This window comes from Durio zibethinus, chromosome 12 (genome assembly GCF_047325235.1).
Source record: "Durio zibethinus cultivar Kanyao isolate XHJ-2024 chromosome 12, ASM4732523v1, whole genome shotgun sequence".
Lineage (NCBI taxonomy): Eukaryota > Viridiplantae > Streptophyta > Magnoliopsida > Malvales > Malvaceae > Durio > Durio zibethinus.
This window is the reverse complement of record NC_143173.1, coordinates 10107251-10127231: the sequence shown is the minus strand read 5'-3', so window position 1 is coordinate 10127231 and position 19981 is coordinate 10107251. Positions and strand designations below refer to the sequence as shown.

Genomic DNA, 19981 nt, shown 5'->3' with positions numbered 1-19981 from the left:
TTAGGTGTTTGCTAAGTTGAAGTACACAGAGGTATAGATAAGAAAGTAGAGAAAAACTGATATGAATTCTACATTTTTTCTCTTTTTACAGCTTTGAATGCTTGAGTAGATTGGTAGGTGAATAGCAATAAGTTTCTTTAGCTCATGTTGCTCTTGGTCTGTGGTGGAATGCTTGATTTATAGTTATGAAGAAGTTGAAACCCGTTGGAATGCATTTAATACTTCAAACCTGTAGAAATTTCAGCAAAAAAATAGTCGTTAGAAGTTTCTGACCTTCAGGGGATCGATCCCCTCCCTTAGGGGATCGATTGGTTCATGTTTGAAAAGGCCCGATTTTATAAACATGTAATTAAGTGAAAAAAAATAAAAAACGAACATTAAGTGAAAATTATTTAAATTATATATAAGATTTTATAAATTTTATTTTACAATCTCATTATTAATAAGCAGGTTTTACTATTCTCTATTTTAAAATTTAATTAATAATTGATATTTAATTGTATAAATTTAATGATTATTATTATTTACTGATTTTATTATAAGACTCCGCGAGGCATTGGATTCGCCCCCTAATGAGTGGCCTAACCCCAATATATTGAAAACTGCCTTTTGAGTAGTTTTTGTTGTTTGAATTTGAACAACAAACTGCATTGGGCGGCTAGGGTTTTGATCAAAAAATATCCTACCATTTTTTTTTTCGCAGAATGGGTAGAATCCATGAAGGAAGGAACAGAAGGCCTTAGTTTAAAATTAAAACCTCTATGTTCTCTTAACATCTCTTTTACCACCAAGTCAAACGGCTTCGCACAAATATCTTACCATTTTAAAATTTTTTATTTTATTTTCTGTTTGACCATAGAGTAAGTTTTCATAAATTAGTCAATTTTTTTATCAAATAAAATATAAAAATATAAATTATTTTTTAAAATAATTTCTTCAGTAAAACAAAACGGGTTACAAGAGGCTTTAGAAAATAAAATTTTTTTGATGAAAGCCCAAATTATTTGCCCTAAGAGCAATAAGTTTTTAGCGGAGAGGAAAAGCCGAAGCGCCTTTCCATCCCGTTTTCTGTGTTCCCAAGTCCGTTAAGCAGTTGTTCCTAACACCTGACCTAGGTCTCTCCTTGGTACGAAGAATGAGTAGCGAGGGAGCGTAGAAGGCTATAAAAGCGCCGGCTGATTTTCTCAAATCCATTAGGCGTCGACCCGTTGTTGTGAAGCTCAATTCCAGAGTCGACTATAGAGGTCAGTCTGTTTTGCTCTTATTACTTTCATTTTATGCAGTTGACTGCCAGAACTATGCTAAAAACAAAATTGTAAAACATATGAGCTGAACACCTAGGCCTGGTTATCTTGTTTGTTGTTTTGATGTGGCTGGACTAAGTTTGAGAGAACAAATGGAACAATGGGATGCTTCTTGTACTGCTATATCTTTCAGTAGGTATATATGCCCCAAAATTCATTGGTTTTGAATATTTTGTAAATCATTGCTGCCATAGCCATAGCAAGACCTGGTGATCTGTGTATTCATATCACGTTTTACACAAAAATTAGTTCTGATAATCCGCATCCACACAGAAAACAAAAATTCATTTTTTGGCTTGTGTCATATTCTTACACGATTTTTGCTAAAATTTTATCAGGTGTCACCCTTTCTTTTATTGTTTTCTTATTGTGTAAGCATATCGTCTTTTAAATTGCTAGGTCTGGACATAGTCATAGGTGATGATCTTTTCATTTGTGCTAAAAGAAAATGTTGCTTCTACATTGCTTCATCTGTATTTTTTTCCTGCAACAAGTAGATATGCTACAAATTTTTTATGGTCTATGGCATTGGCAGCAACAGTAAGAATCCAAATTTCCACAAGTTCATCTGTCAATCTCAATAACCAAACTATACATAGACAGCGAAAGATTGAACCAAATCAAATTTCTATAGAAATCAAACTATATTTGGAAAATTTTTGGTTTGATGTTTCCTTCAATTTGAGCATAATTTCTGCTTTTAACAATCCTTAAATATTTTCCTAAAGTTTCTACATTCAATGTAATTTAAAGGTTCTGATAGTCAAATAAAAGATGCAACTATTAAATTGATGCAAAAAAAGCATAAACCAAAACTATTATTGGAAGTATATGCATGCTTGCTGAAATATTTATTTTAATATAATTATTATAAAGTAATAATATTTTTTTTATTAAATTTTGATTTCAGTTTGGTTTAGTTTCAAAAATATTGAAAAGCTGACAGCAACCAAATTACCAACTCAGTATGGCTTGGAAACCAAACAAAACCAGAAATTCACTCTTCAAACTGAACAAATGAACTGATTTGTTTTTAATTTTTTGGTTTGAACCAAAAAATGAACATCCTAAAGTAAACAAATCCCTCACGGTTCCCTAAAATAAAAGAAAGAAAGAAGCATATTACTAAAGTATAGATTTAAGCTTTTGATATGTATGATCTTGGGCTATGCTGGGAGGTAGGGCCTCTCCCATGTAATAATCCCAACTCCTCCATCAAGGGCTGAAACTTGAGACCTCCAAAGTCTCAAGTCCTTACCGCTAGAACGTGTATGTGTGTGTTTATGTTGAAATCAAAATATGTTATATAACAGTAATATGTTATTATTACTATTAAGATTTGCTTTGGTTCGTTTACGACAATGTTGAAAATTACTGATTTGGTTTGATTTTTAAACCAAGCCAAATTAGTTTATAAGGTTTGGTTTTTTGTTTAAACTCTAAGCCAAGCAACAAACACTGATAAAGCCTTCAAAAACCTCCTCCATCCTTAAAACAAAAGTACGAAAGGAATGTATTCCTTGAACTCATTAAATAATGACAATTTTTTAAAGAAATATTATGAGAAAGTTATTGAAGAATAATGCATGGTTTAGCCATTGATATTTTTCAAATTGCATTAAAGTCAACCAACTTTTATTTGGTGCAATCAAGCTAGTAAATAATCTTCATCTGTTCAATCATCATATAAAATTAGCAAAATATGTGCAATTTAAGAAATCCAACCTTTTGGTGAGCCAAATGGTTATTAAAATTAGTGATAGGCAAATTTAAACTTAAGAATGGTGTCATGGAAAATGATTTTTTTCTCTTTTTTTTTTTCCTCTAATTTTCATTTTCTTGCTCATAATGTTCACATGACCATCCAATGGCAAGCTCCTTTGTAAAACCTATCTTCACCATTGTAACTATCACTACAACTTGAGCTTAAAGCGCCTAATTCTCACCTTATATGTATTAGCCTCCACCCCTTCTGCAACTATAAAAACAAACCTACAAAATCCAAATTTAACAATCATTTTTAGCCCCTAATTTACATCTCTCTTTACTACAACAAACCCACTATTATGAATTCATAATCTTCTTCATCACCACTATCCTTGGTCTTCTCCTCTTTCCACCCCATTGTGTTGACATAAAACTCCATGATAACCTCCATATCTCTTTTAATTCTTCTTGAATCAAAATTTCTAATTGTTACATGTTATTTCTTCCAACTATTTTATCAATACCATGAGCAATTGAGAAAATGAGACGGATTATTAGATATAAGATTTTGGTCTTTTAGATGAATGAATGTGGAATAGAGTTTTATCAATGGCACTACTCATAATGAGATTGATTGGATTGTTGCAAGGATTAAGAACCTTTTTGTCAGTAGTGGGATTTTGTGTTAAGGATGATGTTTTGATCATAAATTTTTCCAACTCAAACATTTTGGTGTTATTTTTTGCCACTAACATTTTAATCTATATTTTATACACACACACACACACATATAAAAGTGAGGATATTGTAAAACTTTTGATTGAAAAATGGACATTTATGTTCATTATATTTCTACATTACCATTTTATACTTTTTTTTAGTCAATTTATAAATAAGAATTCCAATTTCATCAAAAAACTTTTATTAAATGGATTTATTTGATAAATCAAAAATAAATTTTATATTGAATTGCTTTATCTTTAGAATCTTAATTTTACATTACTTGTGAGAAAACACTTATTTACAACTGGTTGTAATATTGTAATCTGTATATTTGTATTTGTATCTCTAGAATTAAGTATTTGTATCTCTAAAATTAGGATAGACAATTTCTCAATTATAGGATTAGTTTTTTAGGAAGATTTAATTTCTTAGTTGAACTCTTAGTTAGTTGTATATAAACCTAAGATTCTTATATAATTCTAAATAAGCAGTTTTTCAATATACATTCAGTTTTCACACTGATTTATTTTGTTAGTTTTTTCACATGGTATCGGAGCTTTAGGCTCTTCTTGGGAAGCAAAATTTTCAGCCTTCATTGCTGACTTCTATTTTAGGCCTTCATTATCGAACCCTTTCAAAGAAAGATATCACTACCACTCAATTTGAGGAAATGTCAACTGAAAAAATCACTGGAGTACTACAGATGTCTCAAAAACAAGGAGAGTTCGACAGGGAAGAGATTGAAAAACTAAAAAACTTACTGAAAATCCTTGAAAAGCTTACTGTAGTATGTTCTTTGGGAAATGTTTCTAGTTCAGGTAAAGCTTTCGGTTCTCATGGATTAAATCTCTCGGGTAAGCCTATTACGAGTTCTTAGTTCATTGACTTAGGAGTCACAGATCATATGAGACATTCCTTACAAAAGTTTAGTACATATAGCCTGTATCCTAGTAATAAAAAAATTGTTGTTGCAGATGGTTCACTTACTACAGTGACATGATTAGGAGATATTCAAGTTAATCCCTCGTTTGTTCTAAAAAATATTCTTCATGTTCCTGGATTGTTTATTAATCTGATATTTATACAAAACTTATAAGAGATATGAATTGTAAAGTAATTTTTTATCCCTTTTATTGTGAATTTTAGGACTAGAGTTCGGAGAAGATGATTGGACTTGCTAAAGAGAAGGATAAACTATACTATCTTGAGATATCAAATAACACAAGTAATATCAAGAATAGTTTATATTTGTCATTTCTTTCTAAAAAATCTTTCAGTAAAGACAAAATCTAGTTTTATCATTTTCTTCTTGGACATCATTCGTTTGGAACTTTGAGAAACATGTTTCTTTCTTTGTTTAAAGGATTAAATGTCAAAAATTTTCATTGTAATATTTACGAACTTGCAAAGCATAGCGTGTTTTTTTCAATCAGTAACAAAAGAAGTTCTACTCTTTTTTGCTTGATTCATAGTGACATTTGGGGTCCTTTTACAATTTTTAATATTTCTACTGCGAGATGGTTTGCTTTATTCATAGATGATTGTATCAGGATCTTTTAAATTTTTTTACTTAAATTCAAATCAGATGTGAATAATATATTTTTAAGCTTTCAAAACATGATCCAAAATCAATTTAGAGTGAGAATCAAGAGATTTAGGTATGATAATGCAAGAGATTACTTCAATCAGAGTCTATCCACTTATTTTTAAAAAGAGGAGATTATCCATGAGTCATCTTGTGTTAATACTCCATAGCAAAATGGAGTGACAGAGAGAAAAAATAGTCATTTACTAGTCACAACTCGAGCTTTTCTTTTTTAAGCAAATGTACCTAAATCTTATTGAGAGGTAGCTGCTTTCATTGCCACACACATTATAAATAGGTTACCTTCAAGAGTTTTGGGATTTAAAACTCTTATGAAATTACTCTCACAATTTTATCCCAATCTCAATACCACAAACAATTTCACACCTAGGATATTTGGTTGTACATCATTTGTTCATGTCACAGTCATAATAAGGGAAAGTTGGATTTAAGAGCGATTAAGTGTATTTTTGTGAGGTATTCTTCAACTAAAAAAGGATATAAGTTCTATCATCCTCATACTAAAAAATTTTATGTGCATACAGATGTCACTTTAAAAAAAAATAAATTATTTTTTACTCAACCTTATCTTCAAGGAGAGACTTTATTCATGGAAGATAAGGATAAAGACTTCTTTTTGCTTGATTTGTCCCTGTCTTTAACATTTACACCTATTAATTCTTTTAGGTCAAAATTGTTTCTGCTGAGCTCAAGTCAAACATTGAATTTGAGTCTGAACCCATTTCAAATACTAAAAATGTGACAAGGATAATATTATTTTTTATTCTATGAAGGAATTACAGGTGTATTCAAAAAGAAAAGTTTCAGATCTTGAACCAGTGCTAGTCTAAGAACCTGATCCTAACTCTGGAAATGAGGTAACTATAGTTTTTGACTTTGTTTCTCAAAATGAGCATGAATCTCTTAAAACTATAACTAGCGATTATGATTTGCTTATTGTCATTAGGAAAGGAATCAGAGAATGTACCAAGCATCCACTATACCCAATTTTTAATTTTGTGTCATTTGAAAAATTTTCACCATCTTACAAAAATTTTCTTGTGAGTTTAAATACTATTTTTGTTCCAACTAAATTATCCGAGGCGTTATTCAGTGAGAAATGGAGGCAAGCCATGAAAATAAAAATGGAGGCCTTAAAGAAAAATCAGACATAAGAACTGGTAGAGTTGCCTAAAAGAAAAAATCTAGTGAGGTGTAAATGAGTTTTCACTGTAAAATACAAGACAGATGGTACTGTTGAAAGGTATAAAGCCAGGTTAGTGGTTAAGGGCTACACTTAAACCTATGGAGTGGATTACCAGGAAACCTTTGCTTTAGTTGTCAATATGAATACAGTTAGGATTTTGTTATCATTGGCTGCAAATTACAATTGACAGCTTTAACAATTTGATGTAAAAATTACTTTTTTACATGGTGATTTGGAAGAAGAAATATATATGAAGGTTCCACCAGGATTTGGAGGTCATCTAAAAGCAAACAAAGTATACAAGCTGAAAAAAGCTTTATACGACCTTAAACAGTCTCCTAGAGCTTGGTTCAAGAGATTTGCCAAAGTGACACTAGCAATGGAATATAAACAGAGTCAAGGGGATCACACATTATTTATCAAGTACTCTGATTCAGGGAGAGTCATAGTTCTATTAGTGTATGTTGATGATATAATTGTAACTAGAGATGATGAAAAAGAGAGAATCTTTAAAACAGTGTTTGGCTAGAGAATTTGAGATAAAAGAGCTAGGGAGATTAAAGTACTTCCTAAGAATTGAAGTAGCTCACTCACGACATGATATTTTCATCTCACAACAGAAATATGTGATGGATCTTCTGAAAAAAACTGGGAAGCTTGCATATAAACCTGTAAATACCTCTATAGATCTTAATCATAAAATTGGAGAAGCTAATGAAGAAACTGTTATAAACAGAGAGATGTACCAAAGATTAGTTGAAAGACTCATTTATTTCTCATCTACTAGACCTGATATAACGTATGCTATGAGTGTGGTAAGTCAATTTATACATAGTGCTAAAGAAGTGTACCTACAGGCTATCTACCGTATATTGCACTATTTGAAGGTCAATCCTGGGAGAGGTATCTTATTCAAAAAAAATTCGGGGTTAGCTCTAAAAGCATATGCATTATGCTGGTTCAGTAACTGATAGAAAATTCACTTCAGGCTACTGTACTTTCTTAGGTAGTAATCTTGTGACTTGGAGGAGTAAAAAATAGAATGTGGTGGTAAGATCAAGTGCTGAAGCAGAGTTCAGAGCAATAGCTTAAGGAATTTGTGAACTACTATGGTTAAAGATTATCCTAGAAGACTTGAAGATCAAGTGGGATAGACCAATAAGACTCTACTGTGATAACAAGTTTACAATAAGCATTGTACACAATCCTGTGCAACATGATAGAACAAAACATATTGAAATAGACCGATATTTCATAAAGGAGAAACTAGACAGTGGGTTGATTTGTACACCTTACGTATCAACCAAGGGTCAACTTACAGATGTGTTGACTAAAAATCTCAACAGTGCAACATTTCAAGAAATTATTTTCAAGCTGAGAATGAAAAACACTTATTCACCAGCTTGACGGAGAGTATGGGAAAACACTTATTTACAACTGGTTGTAATCTTGTAATTTGTATATTTATATTTGTATCTCTAAAATTAAGTATTTGTATTCCTAAAATTAGGATAAACAATCCCTCAATTACAGGATTAGTTTTTTAGGAAGATTTAGTTTCCTAGTTTAACCTGTAGTTAGTTGTATATAAACCTAAGATTCTTGTATAATTTTAAATAAGCAGTTTTTCAATATACATTTAGTTTTCACACTGATTTATTTCTTAGTTTTTCCACATTACCTTTAAAAGTAATAAACTACATATTTGATATATGGTATGTTTTGCATATGGGATAAATTCTACATGTTAATTCCAATTTCTATTAAAATACACATTATTAGTTCAATTATTTGTACAATAGAAAAGGCGGCAAATGTGTGGGTAGGGTTGAATTTAGATCATGTCACTAGGGTCAGGTCATTTCGGATGAAATGGAAGTTAGGTCATTTTCAGGTTCGGGTCATTTTGGAATCATGTCATTTCAGGTTCAGGTCATTCGGGTTTGACACTTGGGTTATTCAGATTTGGGTCATTTTTAGGGTTATTTAGATTTGGATCATTTTTAGGCTCAAGTTATTGACTTTTAAATTCAAACCAAATTAGATCTTGAATGAATTGTTTAGCTAAAGTCAGATTTAATGACTTGTAATTAAATCATTCATAATTGCATTTTTATCAACTTGTAGCATGCCTTCAATTTGATTTTTGATAAAATAAAATTTTTTATTTATGATATATAATTTTTATAAAAAAAAAAAGAATAAAATTTTCTTTATGGCGTATAATTGTATAAGTTGAATTTAATTATAATAATAGAAAAATTATTTTTTAATATTTTTTACTCATAAATTCTTACTCATAATTAAGAAAGAAAATCACCAAAGGTTTATAAATATATATAAAGAATTTTAAATGATAACTTAAACTTTAAAGTTATTAAATACTAGTACATTGCTAATTTGTGTTATATTTTTTATTTTAATTAAATTAATATTTTAAAATATATTATGCTTAATTTAAGTTCTTGTTTTGAGTCAGTCCTTAGGGTTGAGTCATTTGGGTTCAAATTGGTCAAGTTCAAATTGTTGACATTATTTGGACAAATCAGGTTTGGACGGGTCGGGCAGGATTTTTGAGTTTGAGTTAGTTTTGGCAACTCTATATGATGTCGTTTTATGTTCAATGTATAATTATTATTTTACAATAGGTAAAAACTAATGACACGTTATGTTTAATATATGATTATTATTGAAAAATTAGTGTTTGCATGTAATGCACATGACATCAAATATTTGTTTCAACTAAAATTTCAAGCAGCTGAATCTTTATTCAATAAAGAATATTTCATAATGACCATTCATTTTTTTGAATCAAAATTGAAGTTTATTGGCTTGATTTCCTCTAAAGAAATATAGAAAGGTTCAGCGACTTAAATACGCATTCAGAAAAATAAGTGGTAGCTAAATGATTCATTACTTCTTTATCTTTGAGGTTGTGAGAGATTAAACCCTAGTCAGTACCAATACTCCAACAAAACACATAGGTGATGGCAAAGACATCAAATACTTGTTTCAACTAAAATTTCAAGCAGTTGAATCTTTATTGAATAAAGAATATTCCATATTGTCCAATCAGTTTTTTGAATCAAAATAGAAGTTTATTGGCTTGATTTCACCACAAAAAAATAAAAGAAAAAAGGTTCAGTGACTTAAATACGCATTTAGAAAAAGAAGTGGTAGCTAAATGATTCATTACTTCTTTATCTTCGGTATTTGAGGTTGCCAGAGATTGAACCCTAGTCAGTGACTACTCCATCACATACGAGATGGCAGAGATGCATTACTCAAATTATTTACTAGTTATAACCATCTGCTTCTTTGTTGATTCAGGTATCCGAGCATGTCTGGATGGGTATATGAACATTGCAATGGAGCGAACAGAATGGGCAGCTGAAAAACAAACATGGAGATGCTTTTATAAGAGGAAATAATGGTAAAATATGTTATTAAAAGCGTTATTTTATTCAATAATATACCATTATCTTAAAATATGGTAATAAATGTAATTTGGTGTGCTATTTCTTTGGTGTAGTACTTACTGTACATCAGTACGACAAAGAGGACCCTTGCCGATGGTGCATAGTGGTGAAAAGCTGTGAATTGAAGCTACAGGAGAATAGCTGCCGTGTTGTATTAATCTGGTGGCCTTTAGTCATGACTTCTAATTGGAACAAAGTGGTTGCATAAATTAAATGTGCCTTTACTATGTAAACATGGTAACATGTCAAACAATAGTCTTTGAATCCAATGATGATCCAAGTTCATGAACGTATTGCTTCAACGCTGGAATGATATTCTGTTCAGAGTTGAGATTTAGTTCGTGCAAACAATACAAATATTTTCCATCGATAATTTCCTAGATATTGCCTGGGAACAAACTTTGCTCCCTGTAAGTAAAAATCGGTGGGTGAATTCGTTTGTGAATCGGAACATATTTCTCTTGTAAGCTTTAGAAGTAAGAGAAACAGAACCCATCTCTTCGCTGTGAGACGTGCAAATGACTGCCTGTTATCAAGTCTTCGAATCTTCACAGCATAATTTCATACGGAAACTTCAGGAATTTTCTGTTTTTCAGATCTATTTTTTTATTCACTTTTTTCTATTTTCTATTTTCCTTTTTTATTTATCTTTATTAATTTTTTACTAATTTTCCTAGCTTTATATTATATTAAGATTCCTGAAAGTATGCCTAGATTTCCTATTTTAAATAGCTAGAAATCAAGGAATTATTTATTATTTTTGACGTAATCTGATTTTGATTTGATTATCTCTTATTATATTTTCTTATTTAGATATATATATTTTTTTAATTATAACTCTATCCATATTTAGAACAGACACTCATTTCTATATAACGTATAATTTTCTTGTTAACCAAGTAAGAAAAGGTTTACGCAGAATTTTGCATGGTATCAAAAACTTTCCTCTAGTTTTTCTACTGTTTTATTTTGTCCTTAATCGTCCTATACCTTTCTTCCTTCTTTTTCTTGCCTTCATTGCAATCTATTCCTCTGCCAAATAGTTGACCTAAAGATGTCAACAACCTCCTTGCCTATATGCCATTTGTGGCTATAGGTAAACATAGCAACATTGTTTCATTGTCCAATATGAATGACCATCACTTGACTGGTTCAAATAATGAACTCCATGTATGAGCCCATTCTATCGTCTTGATGAAATAAATTATCTACAATGGAGTCAAATTGTTAGAACCTTTCTCAAGGGACCAATGATAGCCCAAGCTTTGAAAACCCAGGTTCCAAGACAAGGAATGCAGAAGATTCTATGATTATGCCGTGGTTGTGGAACTCAATGAAATAAGAGATTAGTCGGAATGTGATGTTTCTCTCTACTACAAGACACGTATGGGAAACACTCTAATAGACCTTTCCAAAAAAGAAATTGCACTTGTTTATGAGTTAAAGATGTAGGTTATGTCCACTAAGCAAGAAAACATGTCCATCACATACTACTATGACTTGAAAATGAAAAATAGCTATGATATTCAGGTTTATGGTTGGAAATCAATCATTACTATGACTTGAAAATGAAAAATAGCTATGATATTCAGATTTTCTAAGAGTTTAGGAGCATGATAGAGTGTTCGAATTTCTAGCAGGATTGAATGCTAAGTATGATCAAGTTAGAGTACAAATTTTTGGCAAACACCCAATACTTTACCTTTCTATGAAAGTTTTTCTATTGTTTGAGTAGAGGAAAGATGACAAGGAGTTATGTTAGAACCTTATACAACTGAAGCATTGCTATAGTGTCTAGAATGATTGGAGATGGAAGGAATAAAGGAACTATTGGCATTTTCCCTTCAAGTTGAATCATATTTTGGCTAAGACATTGTCATATTTGTAGTACCTTGATATTTGATATCTTATAAAGGTTTTATTTATTTATCATTGAGCTTGGTTACATATATTTTTAATGTTGATGCTTATATGATAAAATTCTCGAAATATAAATAAAGTTTTGTAAGGGTATTACAATGAGATTGTAATTGTGAGATCATCATTGCATTAAAGCTATATGTTTCAAAAGTAGTTCTTAGTCGATACTTTATCAATAAGAGAACATTGACAAAAGCTGTTGACAATAACACATGGTTATGCTCTTACTTATAAAGCAAGCAACTGATCTCATAGGTTAAAGTTTTGGATAAATTTAAGCTAACATATAGGTGTTTGTTACAAGAACAAATTTACTGAACATGACCTGATATGAGATGTTATATAGTAATTCACATAGTGTCTATAGCTACATTATCATATGATGGTTGTATAAGTGATCCTTTGACTTGAGAGTACTTGTAATCTCATATGATAAATGTTAAACTTTGACTTATGGTTTTAACTAAGAATGCTCCAGTCGAGTATTATTGGGTATAACATGAGGCATATAAAAATGCATAAAATAATCAAGATGGGATTCATCACCTTGTGTGATTAAAAGAGTATCTTAACTAGTTTTGATTGAATTAACTTGATAAATCTTTTGCCAAAATGAAATAAGAGTTTAGAATTATTTTAAAGCTTATTTGTGAGTTTAGAAGATAATGGTTGTTTCAAGTGTATAGCTCCAAAAAGATATAGGAATATTTGAATTGCTCATCATAGATCAAACCATGTCCAACAAAGTTCTATTTCTCTTGTAATTCAAATCATCCCACATCCCACTCTTTTTTTTTTTTTTTCTTTCTCTTTTCTTTCAATTTTTCTTTTAGTTTTCTTTGTAAATTGGCTAGGGAGACATACTAGCCTAAATTTTTTGTAATTTTTTTTACTTTTAATTAGGATAATAGATTAACCATATACTTATTTTTTAAAGCTCTTTTTTAATACAAGTTTATTTTCATTTAAATCTCTCATTCTCTATTTTTCTCACACAACATTTTTTCTTTACATGCATTCAAATTGTGATTTTATACTCTTTTTTACATTCGGCCAAGATTCAAACTTTTTATTTTATTTTGTTTATTTTGTATAATATACCTGCCTTCAAAGCTGCTAAGTGATAGTTAGTTAACTTGGCTTTCGACCTATACGTTTATAATTTCCATTGCTTTCACTTTTGTTTTCAACCAATCAACCTTTCAATCTATCTAAATATAGAGGTAAAAAGAATCTCTTTTGGTACTTGGTTTTGCACCCCATACACCATTCTTGTGGAAATGATACTCTATTTACTCACTTTATTACTTAATTGATCTGTACACGTACAAGCTATATAACAAGCAATGATCAAGTTTTTGACACCATTGTCGAAGATTATATTAGTGCAAGAAGACTAATATCATTAACATTTCTTTCAACTTTATAATTAAGAATTTTATTTTTCTGATCTAATGTGTACCTCTCTTTTTCTTCCTTTTTGTCTAATTTCAATTGTGTTATGGCTCGAACCTTTAGGTCTATGACAATCCATCTTTGAGTATTTTGACGTTTAACTGCCATTCTAAAATCTTAGACCATGGAACATTAATGAAAGTTATGATGGAAACCCTCTTACTGCCACAGCCTCACAATTAGCTTATTTAGCTGAAAAGGTAGATACTTTTGAAAGAAAGTGTGGTTCAGTCAGTTCAAAGCACATTTTATAATTGACATGGTTATGAGGGAAATACTATAGTGATAGTTGTTAATATGTCCAACAATCTAACTTTTACCTACACTTAAGATGGAGGGATTATTCTAGTTATACATAGGGAGCAGTCAAGAGCCCTCATCTATATACACTTAACCTACCTTATAAACCCTTCACCACAACACTTTTCTTCATATAACTCACCATTTTTTCCTTAAAAAATGAAACCTTTTTGTTGATGAAACTTTTGTAGAATTCATCCGAAATCAAGCCAACCACCTCAAAACCCAAATTACCACTTTGAAAAGCCTTAACAAATATGTAAATCCAAGTTAGTTGCAAAAAGTGGAGTGATATTAAAGGATGATCAAAAGAAAGAAAGAGTGGTTTAGTCGATGATAATGATGAAGATCTAATGGATAAGCCCATGGTAGTGAACCTACCCAGTTTTGTGAAAGTACTAGAGGAATGTGTTGAGGAGAAAGATAACTTTGAAATATAGAGAAAGGGTATGAGATTGAGAAAGACCTTCAAGAAAAAAATCCTAAGGAAGAGCAAGATGACGATGAAGAGTAGGTGCCTATTGTGATGCCAACACTTGTTAGGATGGAAGACAAAGAGGTGGTGAAAATGAAAGATCATTTTAAGGCAATGGAAGTAGAATTGGCTCTAGGGTCGGGCATTCTTGAAGAATCTAGCATTAGTTCCATTGAAGTTGAGCTTGAGCCTTACAATCCACATTTGCTAATTTTTTAACCCTATAAAGATCATGATTTGGAAATGAATAAGGTGGAAAAGTCTATTGTTGAGGGTTGTTCAGTTAAAAAAGTGCTTGAATATTTAGAAACACCCTTCATTAAGTATTATGAAAAGAAAGAGGACATATTATCCATTACACTTGCTTTGATTATACCAACCATGGAAGAAGCTTTAGACTTAGTGACTAATGTTATTGTTTCCATGGTTATATCTTTTTCATTGGTATTAAAGCCAATGCCCTCTTACCATAATCTAGCCTACTAAAAACATTGATAGAGATGGAAAGTTTAGCCACAACAATTAAGCACCACTGCTTTTTAGAGCCTAATGTTGATAATGTGGCAACTAGAAAGACCATTAAATTGATGGATGTTAGTGTCAAGTATGAAGTAATGACGTAACCCTTTTTGGGAAGAGGTAGGTCAAGTTTGACCAAAACTAGAGTTGCTTGAGAGGCAACCCAAGTTCGACATTTATTTGTTAGTTTTACATTTCCTTTGTTATTTGTTTTTATTTTGTTTATGATAGATATGCTTTTATCCTTTTGTGTGTTTTTTAGTTGTTTTCTTAGTGATGAAGAGATGCAAAGAGATACCTAATGGAGAATAAAAGTTTTAGCCTTAAAGGAAAGCAAAAATAGGGAATCATTTCTTTCTCCGTAGTTCTTTAATGTTCTGTTTAAAAGATTGTGCAAATTAAATGTGGGGGGAAAGGAAAACTCTTTTGTGCAAATCTGTGTTTTCAAAAATTTTCAAAGATTAATCCTATTTGCTTTGTTTTCAAACTGATTTAGCATGCTATAGTCTTTATGATGCTAAGTTAGTTGATTTTTCATAAGTTAATCAATATTGACTTAAGTATGATATGAAAAAAAGTATGAATGTAGTGAAGTATGGAATGATTTCTTTAGTATGTTTTTTGGTGGATTTTGATTGTGATGTTTGTGCATTTTGATCTTGATCTTTGATATACATTGATTTAAGTGAAAAGTTATATGGATATTAAGTTGAATAAAAATTCAAGAAAAAAGTATAACTTTGGAATTTACCTATTCAACTCTCAAAGAGAAATCCTAGACTGCATTTGATTCAAGAGATGTTTTAGGTATTTTTTGAACAGTTCGAGCCTTTTCAATCCACCTTTAATAAAAGCATCCCTAGTACCTTTATTTTAAGCCTTTAACTATTTCCCTTTTCTTTATTATTATTTTGCCACATTAATAAGTCCAAGCCTTTTCTTTGATTTATCTCCTTTTATTATTGTTACCTAAACCATATTGCTTATGCAAATATTTGCAAAAATAATGAGGACATTTCACATTTGGGAAGAAGGGAGGTGCAAGAAATTCAAAAAGAAAAAGAAAAGCATAGTAAAAGCAAAAGTAAAAAGCCAAAATGGCTAAATGAAAAAAAAAATCAAAATAAAGATGTCTTAAAGCCTTGAAAAGTTACAAAAGTTCTAAAATTCTCAATCATGTGTCCAAGAAATCAAGGAAGTAAGCAAAAAGGGTTATGCACCAAAATTTTCCTTTTTCCTACCTTGACTTAAGCTTTACATTACAAGCTTAAAAGACTTATTAATCTTGAATCAAGTTTGTAAGTTAAACATTAGTAGAGAAAGAAGAGGAAAGTAAACATATGAAGTATATTCTATCTTTGACTTGATATGTGATAATATATGTTGCATTCTTTTTACTTAGATTTTATGTATGGATTAGAGATGGATTGATTTCATAATCATAAAGGTTGTATGATATTGAAAGCTTACTTTTGAATGACTTTCTTGTTAATTATATTTATAACTATCCTTATATTATGTTATAGTACATGATTGATGATTTGTGAGACTTTGACTTTGTGTGCATATATATTAATTTTTAGTATTGTTAATTTGGGAGTTATACTCGAGGACAAGCAAAAAGTTAAGTGTGGGGGCATGATAGCACTAAAATATATAATGTTTTACAAGTCATTTTTAGTTCAAAAATTTTAAAATTTGATTGAATACGCTGCCTTTAATATTTTTTTTCTTGATCTTTAAGTATAATGCACATGAGACATGAATTTCATGCAATTCATGCGAAATGGTGCAACATTCAACCAAGAACATAAACCATACAATATTCGATCATGCATTGGAGTTTATAGTCAAAACCACTTAGCCAAGAAAGATCATAATGAATTGTGCCAAAAAAGAGTTGCAGCTACATAAGGACTTTTTGTTTATCTTAAAAGAGTTTTACTCCAAAAAAAACACCTTAAAGAATGATGATGATTGAGTTATGATGCAACAAGGACTCTTACATCTATTTGGTCAAGAAGAGATCTAATTAATAAAGGACTCGATTATTTTAAAAGAGTTTAAATGCAAGATAAATACTTTTACAAGAGATAAAGTTAGAGTTTTTATTTAATAAGGATTTATCTTAAAAGAGTTTGAACTTAATGCAACCCCTTCAAGAAGATTACTTTTAGAATTCAAGTATAGCCGAAACTCCCATCAAGATTGCAAGATGATAAGATAACATGCCACATGTACACCAAGGAACCACCATTTGGCCAATGCATTCAATATTGAAGACTTCTTGTTTCGCCATACTTTTGTAAGATCAAGATAAAGTTTTATCATTTAAATTTTGGATAAAAGTAAACTTGTAATCCCAATCTTCATCCTAGCTAATCCTAACCCTATAACTAGGAAGATTCTCTTATAAGTCAAATCATCTCACATCCCACATCCCACTCTTCTCTTTTTTTTTTCTAGTTTTCTTTGTAAATTGGTTAGGGTGGTAAACTAGTCTAAATCTTTTGTAATTTCTTTTACCTTCGGTTGAGGTGATAGGCTAACCATAGATTGATTTTCCAAAGCTCTTGCTTAATACAAGTTTATTTTCATTTAAATATCTTTTTTCTCATTTTTCTAGCACAATATTATTTTATATACATGCATTCAAATCATAATTTTATACTCTCTTTTACATTCGGCCAGCATTCAAGCTTTCTATTTGGTTTGTTTCTTTTATATAACTGGCCTGCCTTTTAATGCTATCGAGTGATTGTTGGTTAACTTAGCTTTTGGCTGATACATTTAAAATTTCCAGTACTTTCACTTTTGCTTTTAAGCAATCGACCTTTCAATCTATATAAATATAAAGTTAAAAATAATCTCCTTTAGTACTTGGTTTTGCACCCCATACATAATCTTCGTGGAACGATACTCTACTTACTCACTTTATTACTTGATGCGATCTGTGCACTTGAAGATTATATAAAAAGCAACAATCAAATATATGAATTTCTTGTGGTCAAAGATGAGTTGATCATAGATGATGATCTTACTACCTATCAAGAAGCAATGTTGGACATTGATTTTGAGAAATGGCATGAGACTACGAAATTCGAAATGGAATCCATGTATGTAAATCACGTATGGACTTTGGTGGAACCACTTGAATGGATAAAACTCATAGGGTGCAAGTGGGTTTTCAAGAAGAAAACAAATACGGATGGCAATGTACAAATGTACAAAGCTAGGCTAGTTGCAAAAGGTTATAATAAAAAGCAAGGAGTTGATTGTTGAAACTTTTTCACTGATAGCCATGTTAAAATCCATTAGGATTTTGCTTGTTATTGTCACATACCATGACTATGAGATATGACAAATAGATGCCAAAATAGTATTTGTTAATGAGAATTTACAAGAGGATGTGTGTATGCCATAGCCTAAAGGTTTTGAATTCAAGGAAAATGTCAACATGGTGTGTAAGCTTCAATGGTTTATTTATGGACATAAGCAAGCATCAAAAAGTTAGAATATACGTTTTGATGAAGCAATTATAGAATTCAGATTCATAAAAAAAAATGGATGAACCTTGTGTATATGAAAAGATAAGTGGGAGTGCAATCATTTTCATAGTGTTATATGTAGATGACATATTGCTTATAAGAAATGGGATACCCATGTTACAATCTACCAAGATTTGGTTATTAAAGAAGTTCTCCGTGAAAGATTTAGGAGAAGTAGGATATGTGCTCAGCATAATGATCTATAAAGATAAATCAAAGAGGTTACTTGATCTTTCACAATCTGGATATATAGACAAAGTGCTAAAAGGGTTTAGTAGGAAAAAATCTAAAAAGAGATTCTTACCAATGTCGCATGGTATAAATCTTTTCAAGGACATGTGTCCTAAAACATAAATTGAGAGATACCATGACTAAGGTTTTATATGCTTTGGTTTTTGGATCCATTATGTATGCAATGCTATACACAAAGCCTAATATCTTATATCCTTTAAGCATAAAAAGTAGATATCAAGCAAATCCAGGTGAATGTCATTGGAAAAATCATGAAAAGAATCCTTATGTACTTAAGAATAACTAAGGATGTGTTTTTTGTCTATAGTAGAGTCGAACTCCCAGTTGAAGGTTATTGTAATGTAAGCTTTCAATCCAATAATGATGATAGCAAGTCTCAAAGTGACTATATTTTCACTCTAAATGGTGGAGTAGTGAGTTAGAAAAGTTTCAGACCGAGTACAATTGCAGACTCAGATATATGCATTAGAGGCTACAAAAGATACCATTTAGATTAAAAAGTTTGTAACTGAACTAAGTGTTGTTCCTAGGATTATTGATCCAATAATAGTCTATTGTGACAACAATAGAGATATCACTCAAGCCAAGGAATCAAGGTCTCATTAAAGATCCAAACATGTATTGAGGCGATATCATCTCATTAGAGATTTTGTTTCTAGAGATGATGTTAAAATTGAATGAGTACCCACTGAAGATAACATTATTGATCTTTTTACTAAAGCTATGTCCTAGCAAAACATGATACGCATGTAGTCAAATATGATACAATTGACTTTAGTGCAAGTGGAAGATTGTTGGTATTTGCCCTTCAAGCTAAATCATATTTTGACCAAGACATTGTCATAGTTGTAGTACTTTGATATTTGATATCTTATCAAAGTGTTATTTATTTATCATTGAGCTTGTTTACATATATATTTTTAATGTTGATGCTTATATGATAAAGTTCTATTAATATAAATAAAGCTTTATAAGAGAATTACAATGAGATTGTAATTATAAGATCATCATTACATAAAAGTTATATGTTCCAAAAGTATATTCTAGTCAATGCTTTATCAATAAAAAGGCATTGACAAAAGCTATTGAGGCTAGCACATGGTTATACTTTTGCTTATAAAACAAGCAACTAATCTCATAGGTTGAAGTTTTGGATAAACTTGAGCTAACATATAAGTGCTTGTTACAAGAACAAGTTCATTAAGAATGCTATATGGTAGTTCACATAGTGCCTATAGTTATATTCTCATGTGATGGCTAAGTGTTCCTTTGACTTAAGATTACTTATGATCTTAGATGATGAATATTTTACTTTAACTTTGCTTATGGTTCTAACCAAGAATGATCCAATCGAGTATTGTTGAGTATAAAATGAGGCATATGAAGATGCATGAAATAATTAAGATAAGATTCATCACTTTATGTGATCAAAAGAGTATCTCAACTAGTCTTGATTAAATTAACTTAAAAAATCTTTAGCCAAAGTGAAATAAGAGTTTAGAATTGT

The 19981-nt window shown here is 30.6% G+C and overlaps 1 long non-coding RNA gene across 1 annotated transcript; it reads left to right on the top strand.

Moving 5' to 3' along the window:
* Positions 1-951: 951 nt before the first annotated feature.
* LOC111296869 (uncharacterized) lies at positions 952-10294 on the top strand. Its single transcript, XR_002691012.2, has 3 exons — positions 952-1244; positions 9857-9959; positions 10059-10294. It is a non-coding gene; the product is annotated as an uncharacterized LOC111296869 (long non-coding RNA).
* Positions 10295-19981: the final 9687 nt, after the last annotated feature.